A 10,372-nucleotide genomic window follows, 5' to 3' on the forward strand; every position below is an offset into this window, starting at 1 on the left:
TAAAATAAAGATCCGGATATACAACTCACTTTTTGCTTTTACATCAATTGGAGGTAAAATTGACAATAGTATAAATAGAGGAGGAGCTCCTTACATTTTCAAGCTCTGTGGTCAAAATTATCATTTGATTGGAAGCATATGCCCGACGCCTGGTGAATCTCCAAAGTTTTGTCAGTTGTACGTATATGATACTGAGAATGAAATAGAAAATAGAAAGCGAGCGGTTCTTGGTAGCGATTCTACAGATTCAGACATTGTTGGGAATATGTTGTGAACTTGATGATTACATTAACAAAACACCTTAGTAGATTTAACTTAGTGAAAAATGTAGCACTCGACGGATGATCATATATAGTCCCGACGGATGACTCAATATAGTCCCGACGGATGATGATTTGACATCCATCGAGTGAGTAGCTTATGTAATAATAAGTATTGTAACACATTTCTGTGAACAACTTTGTATAGATCCTGTAGTAGCTTATGAGTCATGTTGACTATTATTAGATATGAAGAATAGGCCGATTAATTGTAAATATAAGATGTCTTGTAATTCTGCATAAGTGAAATGAAGTCAAGTGTCAAATAGCTACCCGACGTATGATCAAGAAAGCTACCCGACATATGATCAAGAAAGCTACCCGACGGATGATCAACAAGGCAACCCGACGGATGACAAGCATGTACCCGACGGATGATCAATTCAAACATCTGTTGACAGTGACAAGACAGTCACATGCGTTGGGTGTTTACAAAAGGAATGTGGGAGCCTGTTTAATAAGAAATGAAGAACAAAGAAGCATTACCATTTCTGTGCAAGCTAAGAAGATTTTCAAAGATGCTGGAATAGAGTTGTGAAGCAGCATGAAGTTTGACTTGATAGTTTTTGTTTCATTATCCCGTCTTATTACCATGTAAACTTGGTGTTATATAAACCAAGTGTAGCTAGTGAAACAAATAACTAAGCAAACACTTTTAGAAGAGAAATAGAAAAGGCTGTAACTGTTAAGAATTTCTCTATAGTTTGTTTGTTCACTTGTAAAGCAGCTGTGAGACAACTTGTTCTTCACAGAGTTCTTAAATCGATATATATATATATATCTGGTGGATACTTTCAAATCCACCAGAAAGTTTTAAAAGCTTATGTTTTTATTACTTTTTGTTTTTTGATTCACTTAACTTGTTATTCCGCACCTTGCAAATCAAAACACATATATATACATAGTTTGAGTTAGAACTTTTTATAGTTCAAGAAAAAGTTTACTAGAATTACATTCAACCCCCTCTTCTGTAATTCTTGCTGCATTGTTAGGGACTAACAATTAGTATCAGAGCAAGCTCTTGAAGCACAAAGAGTTTAAAGATCACAACATACAGCAAGATGAACAAGAAGGATGTTGGAGTCAAGATTCCTTTTCTGGATAAAGATAATTACCATCACTGGAAGGTAAAGATGCATATTCATTTACTTTCTCAAGATGAAGCCTATATGGATTGTATAGAGAGAGGTCATCATGTACCAAGAGAGCTACAACCGGAAATGAGCCATCAGTTCCCAAGCCAAGGCATGAATGGTCAGATCCTGATATTGAACAAGTCAGGAAAGACAAGAAGGCCATGAATATTTTATTCAATGGAGTTGATGGTGACATGTTTGACAACATCATCAATTGCAAGACAGCCAAGGAGGTTTGGGACACCATTAAAATAATTTGTGATGGCACTGAATAAGTTAGAGAAAACAAGATGCAGCTACTAATTCAGCAATATGAGTATTTCCACTGTGAAGAAGGTGAAACTCTCATTGATATCTTTAGTAGAATTCAAAAGCTACTAAATGCTCTGAAGCTGCATGGAAGAGTCTACCAAACCAAATATTCTAACCTCAAATTCCTGAGATCCCTTCCAAAAGAATGGAAACCAATGACAGTCTCCTTGATAAATTCACAAGAATACAAGGAGTTTACATTAGAGAGACTGTATGGCATTCTAAATACTTATGAACTTGAAATAGAGCAAGATGAAAGAATGGAGAAAGGGAGAAAGAAAGGAGGGTCCATTGCACTGGTTGCTGAGTTAGAGAAAGAGAAAAAGATGAAGATAAAAGTTGTTGAGTCCACTTCAAAGGTCTGTGAAAACAAGGGCAAGGGGATGGTAGCAGAAAATGAAGATTCTTTGAGCCAGGATGATATGGATGATATTGATGAACATATTGTATTTCTTTCCAGAAGATTTGCCAAGCTCAAGTTCAAGAAGAACTTTGGAGCAACTAAGCCAAATAGAAACATGGTGGATAAATCAAAATTCAAATATTTCAAATGTGGCTTGGCAGGGCACTTTGCCAGTGAGTGTAGAAAGTTAGATTCCACCAAGAAGAAGTTTGAGCCTGTGGATTATAAACAGAAGTATTTTGAGTTGCTCAAACAAAAGGAAAGGGCTTTTATTACACAAGAAAATAACTGGGCAACAGATGGTTTAGATGAGGATGAAGATGTCAGCTATGTCAATCTAGCCCTAATGGCCAAGTCTGATGAAACAGAGACAAGTTCTTCAAGTAATCAGGTAATCACCACTAACCTTGCACATTTATCTAAAGGTAAGTGTAATGATGCAATAAATGATATGTCTACAGAATTATATCATTTGCGTGTTACACTTAAGTCCTTCACTAAGGAAAATGCTAAAATCAAAGAAAACAATCTGTTTTTAAGTGAGAGAAATAATATGCTAGAGTCTCAGTTTATTAAATTTGAAAAATTGAGAATAAAATGTAAGATTGCTAAGGAGGAATTAACTGAGTCCTTGAAGAAAGAAGAAATTTTGAAGAAGTAGCTTGATCGTGAACAGGAGGTGATTAAGGCATGGAAATCATCTAGAGATGTCCATGCTCAAATCACCAAAGTTCAAGGTATTGAGTCCGATGCAGCCTGGAAAAAGAGTAAAGAATTATTGTAGATCTCAATAGAGCAGATCACCACAAAGAGGTGCCACTCTTCTACTTTCCAGTAATGGAGGCACCTCAGGTAAGTGAGGTAATTTCAACTGTCCCTACTCTTCCAACCTCAAACACTTCTTTGGCTTCTAGTGTAGCAGTGGCATCTGTGTCAATGACCAGACAGATGCCTACCCAAGCTACCAAAACCAAAGTTTCAAAACCAAAGACAAAGAAAGCACCCTCTGGTGTCTCTCAAAAGATGCCAGTTGTAAAATCTTCAAAACACAAAGAGGGGAGTGTGAAGGTGGGAAAGACAGGTGAGGGACAGGGTGAAAATCAAAGAAGCCCTAAGGATAAGGATGGTGAGCATAGTGTACCCAAACCCAGCCACATCACAGTTTCCCAACAAACTATGGTTGTTAATAAGGATAAAAGCTCAATTCTAGTTTCATCCTCCCAAAAGGATATAACTATTAAAACAAGCTCTCAACCAGGAGCACAGAACAAAAGGGGTAGGAACACAAGTTCACCACAAACCTATATAAGAAAGAAGAAAACTAAAACCCTTGGGGATGCACAGGGTACACACACAGTGCAAACTGGAGCTAAAGACCCAGTCACTGCACCATTTCAAAGTTAAATTGGTGTGGCTCCAACAAATGTGGAGTCACATCCAAAATCTGTACAAATTGAAACACCTCAAACACCAAATTCTCCCACACACTATTTGGATGTTGACATGATTCAAACATCACCACCATATTCTCCATCTTTAACTCTGGTGGAGAAGCCAAAAATCCATGCAAGTGAGCATCATCTTCTAGATGATTTGTTGGCTCACTTGCCATTTCTTTTTGAGACTGTTGAGACATCTGTGCCAAAATTTTCATCAATCTGCACAGAGTCCATAATAGTCTCCACTCCAAACTCATTCATTTCTACTCACTCGATGGATATTGTTCATCCGTCGAGTAGTGATTGTATCCCGACGGATGTGCCTCACAACAGTCATCCGTCGGATAGTCAAATTACTAACCCGATGGATATTTCTCATCTGTCGGATGTCTCTGCACAACTCCAAAGTTCTACTATAGTTACAAGTGCAGATGACTTAGTAATTGTGCAATCACTATTAGGATTGAGGGAAGGTAGTGACTTGAGTGAGAGTCTGGGTTGCTCCCAGGAAAAAGGAGAGAAAAAGAGTGATCCAATGCAGTCCATTTCTTCAGGACTGGAAAAAATGAGTGTGAGGAGTCCCACCTTAGATGGTGAAGGTGAGGGTGTGAGGGTGGGGAGCCAAGGTGAGACCTTGATGCAAGAAAAGAGAGATAATGAGAGAAATGCAGGTAGAGGAGATATAAAGATGGGTGTCATTACAAGTGAGTTAATGAATGTCCAGGATGCTAACAGGGAGGAACTATTTCAGCAAAGTCAAGTTGTTGTAGATTCCATCTTGGATGCTGAGCCATTTACTCACCCTGTTCCAGTATACCAACTTCTAGCTGGACAGGGCAATGACAATGCAGAAATGATGCAAAATTTGGTACACACTACACAGTCCATGCAAAGAGCTAAGGATGCCATCACAACTTTGCCTTCAACAGCTGGTGATGTTGATTATGGGACTGGTGGTTCAGAAGAATTCTTTGAAGGTGAGGGTGGAGATAGTGAAGAAGAGCCATTGTACATAGGGGGAGAAGTAGGCCCGAGCTCTAGATCAGGTATGCCATCTTGGGCATTTTCAAAGCAGTATGATGAACACTATTTCAAGACAACCCTGATTCAACTTATAAATCAGACACATTCTGCTATTCAAACCACAACAAATACCAGCACAATGAAGCTCCTTCAAGCACACCTTGCTTCTCTACAACTATAATAAATCCAAGGTCTTCAACATACTCAAGATGTCAACATTATCAAAGGTGATATTGATCAAATGAAAAGGGACATTTCTAAAAGGTTGGACTCTAAACTTCCAGAAGCTACAATGCTTGACATTAAGAGACAACTTAGTAAGAATTCTGATCTTGCCACAAAAATAGATACCTTGGATACAAGAATGACAACAATGGAAGCCTCTCTCACAACAATTCATCTCCACCAAGCACAACAAATAGACTTGCTTCAGAAACTGGTGGCTGCACAGACCTCCTCCTCTACTCAACTTGATGATAACAAAAAGGGGGAGAAAGAGAGTTCTAGGAGTGAGGGGGAGAAAAAAGTGCTTAACATTCAAGTGAGTAAAGCAATTGTGCCAATAATTGCTTCCACAAAGCCACCAGCTAAAGATAGCATTTATCTAATAAATGAAACAGCAGTTGAGAAAAAGCAGTTTAGCACAATCAACTGGGAGAAAATTGATGAGGATATTCAAAAGAAATTTGGTCTATCAAAGAAGCTAGAAAAATCAGTCATTCATCACTCTCAAGTCAGGAAAATTTCTGTGAATGATATGAGCATGAACTATCTGGAAAAAGGCCAGACATCCTGTATCAAATCCCCAAAGGCAGATCTAATTATGAAGCCAAAGGTGAACTACCCAAAGTCTTCACTCAAGAACCCTTTGGACACAGTGTATGAGACACCAAAGCCTGATGAGAAGAAACCGTTGTCAAGATCCATTGCATTCTACAAGGATCCAGTTGGTTCAGCATTAAAAAGGAGAATTGCCAAGGTTTTCAGAAATGGTAAGGAAATTTGTGTGGTGGCTGGACACCCTTAATTTGCTGAAGCAAAAAGGGAAGAAAAGGCAAGATTGAAGCAAGAAAAGCAGCAAGCTGCTCTAGATACTAAAAAGCTCAAACAAAAGAAGGAGCAAGCTGCTATCTTGGCCAAGTTGCAAGCTGTGAAACCCACACAACAAATTCCTGAACAACCATCTGAAACCACTGGATATAAGGATCTGAAAATGCAAGAAGAATCACAGCAGAAAAGAAGGTTTAGATACAAACTTCATTCCAAGAGAAAAGTGAACTTTGATGAAGAAGGATTGGAAGATCAGTTTCCCAAAAAGTCTACTTCTACGATAACTCAAACATCCATGCCCTCTGTGGCACATGAAGAATTCAAGATAGATCCATCCAAGAATTTCCATGGTGAACCTATCATTCCAAAGGATGAGCCAATAGACTGAGATGGTCTACCAATTCCTGAACTCAATCTACCTTATTTCATGAAGCTAAAAAAGACAAAGACCAGAGCAGTCAATAAAGTGAAGCCCCCAACTCTCAGATCCAAGTCCCTAACCAAAGCTCAAACCAAGGTCAACAAGGGAGATATTATGTACATCTGTGACATCAAGGAATTCTGTGATCTAAACCTCTATCTAGATGAACTAGAAGAAGTTAGAGGAATTGAGGCTTACAGGAATCTACCTGAAAGGTTAGTATTCAAGTACAAGAGAGGAAAAGAGATACCATGGCCACCTTACAGGATTCTTCAAGAGAGCCAATCTGTACAGATAAAAGTTTATTCATCCTTCAAAAAGAACTTTGGATTCAATGTGACAGCTAGAAGATTAGTTCTGAAGAAGATTGAAGAACTGAGGAGTATTAGAGCCATAAATGCACTCCCAAAGACTTTAAGTATTCCTTACACAGGGAGTAGAGTGCATCTAAGGCCCTACTGGATGATGGAATTCATGGATGATAAGGGAGTTAAAAGATTCTTCAGATTAGAAGACCAGTTGAGCATCTCTAGCAATGAGACTCTTCTGGAAATGCAAGGAATGCTAGATCTCTCAGAATCTGATGAACTTGAATTCCATAGACAACTCCAAAATCAAATAGAAGAAAACAACAGGAGGCTTGGGAAGAAATCCAGACAATCAAGGAAATAGATCAATTTGCTCAGACTAGAGGAGCACCTTGAAAATGATTGTGAGCAAATTTTTGAACACTTTATCTTATAAATTTTTTAGTAAATAATGCAGCACTTTTTGTTTTATCTACTACCTTTTAAAATTTGTATTTTAAGGGTATTTTGTTATCATCAAGTTTCTCTTAATTTATGACTACAATTCTAGTAGGCATAAATTGGGGGAGATTGTTGGGAATATGTTATGAACTTAATGATTACATTAACAACACGCCTTAATAGATTTAACTTAGTGAAAAATGTAGCACTCGACGGATGATCAGATATAGTCCCGACATATGACTCAATATAGTCCCGACGGATGATGATTTGACATCCATCGAGTGAGTAGCTTATGTAACAATAAGTATTATAACACATTTCTGTGAACAACTTTGTATAGATCCTGTAGTAGCTTATGAGTCATGTTGACTATTATTAGATATACAGAATAGGCTGATTAATTGTAAATATAAGATGTCTTGTAATTCTGCATAAGTGAAATGAAGTCAAGTGTCAAATAGCTACCCGATGGATGATCAAGAAAGCTACCCGACGGATGATCAAGAAAGCTACCCGACGGATGATCAACAAGGCAACCCGACGGATGACAAGCATGTACCGACAAATGATCAATTCAAACATCTATTGACAGTGACAAGACAGTCACATGCGTTGGATGTTTACAAAAGAAATGTGGGAGCCTGTTTAACAGGAAATGAAGAACAAAGAAGCATTACCATTTCCGTGCAAGCTAAGAAGATTTTCAAAGATGCTGGAATAGAGTAGTGGAACAACATGGAGTTTGACTTGATAGTTTTTATTTTATTATCCTGTCTTATTACCATATAAACTTGGTGTTATATAAACCAAGTGTACCTAGTGAAACAAATAACTAAGCAAACACTTTCAGAAGAGAAATAGAAAAGGTTGTAACTGTTAATAATTTCTCTGAAGTTTGTTTGTTCACTTGTAAAGCAGCTGTGAGACCACTTGTTCTTCAAAGAGTTCTTAAATCGATATATATATATATATATATATATATATATATATATATATATATATATATATATATGGTGGATACTTTTAAATCCACCAGAACATTGTAAAAGCTTGTGTTTTTATTACTTTGTGTTTTTGATTCACTTAACTTGTTATTCTGCACCTTGCAAATCAAAACACACACATATATATACACATAGTTTGAGTTAGAACTTTTTATAGTTCAAGAAAAAGTTTACTAGAATTACATTCAACCTCCCTTCTGTAATTCTTGCTGCATTGTTAGGGACTAACAGACATTATAAAAGGTCTTCTTTTGATGCTTGATGAGAATAATCGATTGGTAAATAGCTTTCGTATGGCTAGAGACCGGTTCAAAAACAATGAACCTGAGGAAGTTGAGTTGGAATTAATTTCATGTAAAGTAGCGAATGGTAGATGTAATAATGTTAGACCTTCTAACAAGGTTGATGCTTTGATTGTTGGTGACCTAGAAGACTCGTGCAGAATCCGGGATATTATTGTTCAGACAAAAACTAAACAGCTTCAGAGGATTTTCGAGACCAATGCCCATTTCATGCCTTTACAGTATCCTTTACTTTTCCCTCATAAAGGTTCCACTTGAAAATTCCATTAATGGGAAAAATGGTGGTCCACCTCCTAAAGTTATTGAAGGTGATGATGATGGAGATGAATCAAAACATAGATGTTATGTTTCAATGCGGGAATATTATGCCTACAAACTCATGATCAGACTAACTGAAGGTACTACATTACTGTTATAAACGTTAAAAAAAAATTGTCAATTTTATTATAATTTTATATAGGAATGTAAATTGATGATAGCTATATACAGATTGTAAATTGGTATTAATAAGATTTTAAAATTTATTCTGTAGGATTAACTCCTAACTTGAGTGGGCGTTTATGGCAACAATATATTGTTGATGCATTCACCGCAGTTGAAAACTACCGCCTGAATTGATTAAACAGAATCAAAAAACTATTCGATTTGATCAATACAATTCAATACGTGACTCCTTGAGAAAAGGTGATTTTGATACAACATACCAAGGGAAGAATGTAATTTTACCTGCTACATTCACAGGTTCTCGGAGATATATATCCCAGTATTTTAAGGACTCTCTTGCTATATGTCGTAGTATTGGTCATCCATCATTCTTCTTGACAATGACCTGCAACACTAAATGGCCAGAAATTCAGAGTATGCTCCAACATATGCCTGGCCTAAATGTGCAGATGCTCCAGATATGGTTGCCCGTGTTTTTAAAATGAAGCTAGATCAATTGGTTGATTTAATAAAAAATCAAAATTACTTTGGAAGATGCACCGGATGTGAGTATTTTTACGCTTTTACAAAACAACCTATAATAGTTGATTGTACACTATATACTCTACTAATTTATGAAATTTTTGTAACAGTTATGTATGTGATTGAATTCCAGAAAAGAGAATTACCTCACACTCATATGTTAATTTGGCTACATCCTGATAATCGTCCCAATACGATAGAGCAGATTGATGATTTGGTGTGCTGAAATCCCGCATAAGGAAACTGACATGGCCGGGTACAATGCTGTTAAAAATTACATGATACATGGGCCATGTGGACAGGATTTTTCGTATTCTCCGTGTATGTTGGATGGAAAATGCGGTCGTCATTTCCCAAAGAGGTATATTCAAATCAATTACATAATACATGACCATGTGGACATACTTTTATGTATTTGCAATGAATTTTCCAAAGTTTTTTGGGAAAAATATCATCATTATGGTAAATATAAAAGGAGACCTAATTATATTTATGTTTAAACCAATTTTACACATAGGTACAATGGTCACATATTCTTTGATAACTGTGGCCTTCCTGTTTATTGGAGGAGAAGGATGGAGAGGATTGTTAAGAAGAACAAGCACAAATGGACAATCAATTTGTTGTACCTTATAATCGTGATATGTTACTAAGCTTTTAGTGTCATATGAACTTGGAAATCTGCAATAATTCTCACTCTTTGAAATATCTATTCAAGTATTATTTCAAGGGACATGACACAACAACAATGATGATACAGAGGAAAAAAGGATTGCCTTTAAATTCAGAAAAGGGTAAAACTATTGATGATGTGAGACATTTTCTGGATGGTCGTTACGTTTGTGCATCCGAAACTGCCTGGAGATTATTAGGATATGATATTCATTATCGTTATCCTTCCATTGAGCCGTTTGTCCGTCCATGTAGAAGGAGGCAAAAATGTTACCTTCAATGTTAATGACACTTTGGATGAAGTAGCAATTAAGGCATCAAACAGGAAAAGTAAGTTAGAAGCATGGTTTGTGGCCAACAAAACTATTCCCGGTGCTCGGGATTACACTTACCAAGAGTTCCCATAAGGTTTTACTTGGCTACCTGGGCAGTCTAAGTGGAAACAATGTGAAAGAGGAATTGTCATCAGAAGGTAAACAGAAGTACATGCATAACAAGGAGATACATTTTTTGAGAATGCTTCTTTTGCGTAATAAAGGTGCAACTTCTTGTCGTGATTTGATAACTATTAA

The sequence above is a fragment of the Apium graveolens genome, chromosome 3 (genome assembly GCF_009905375.1).
Source record: "Apium graveolens cultivar Ventura chromosome 3, ASM990537v1, whole genome shotgun sequence".
Classification (NCBI taxonomy): Eukaryota; Viridiplantae; Streptophyta; class Magnoliopsida; order Apiales; family Apiaceae; genus Apium; species Apium graveolens.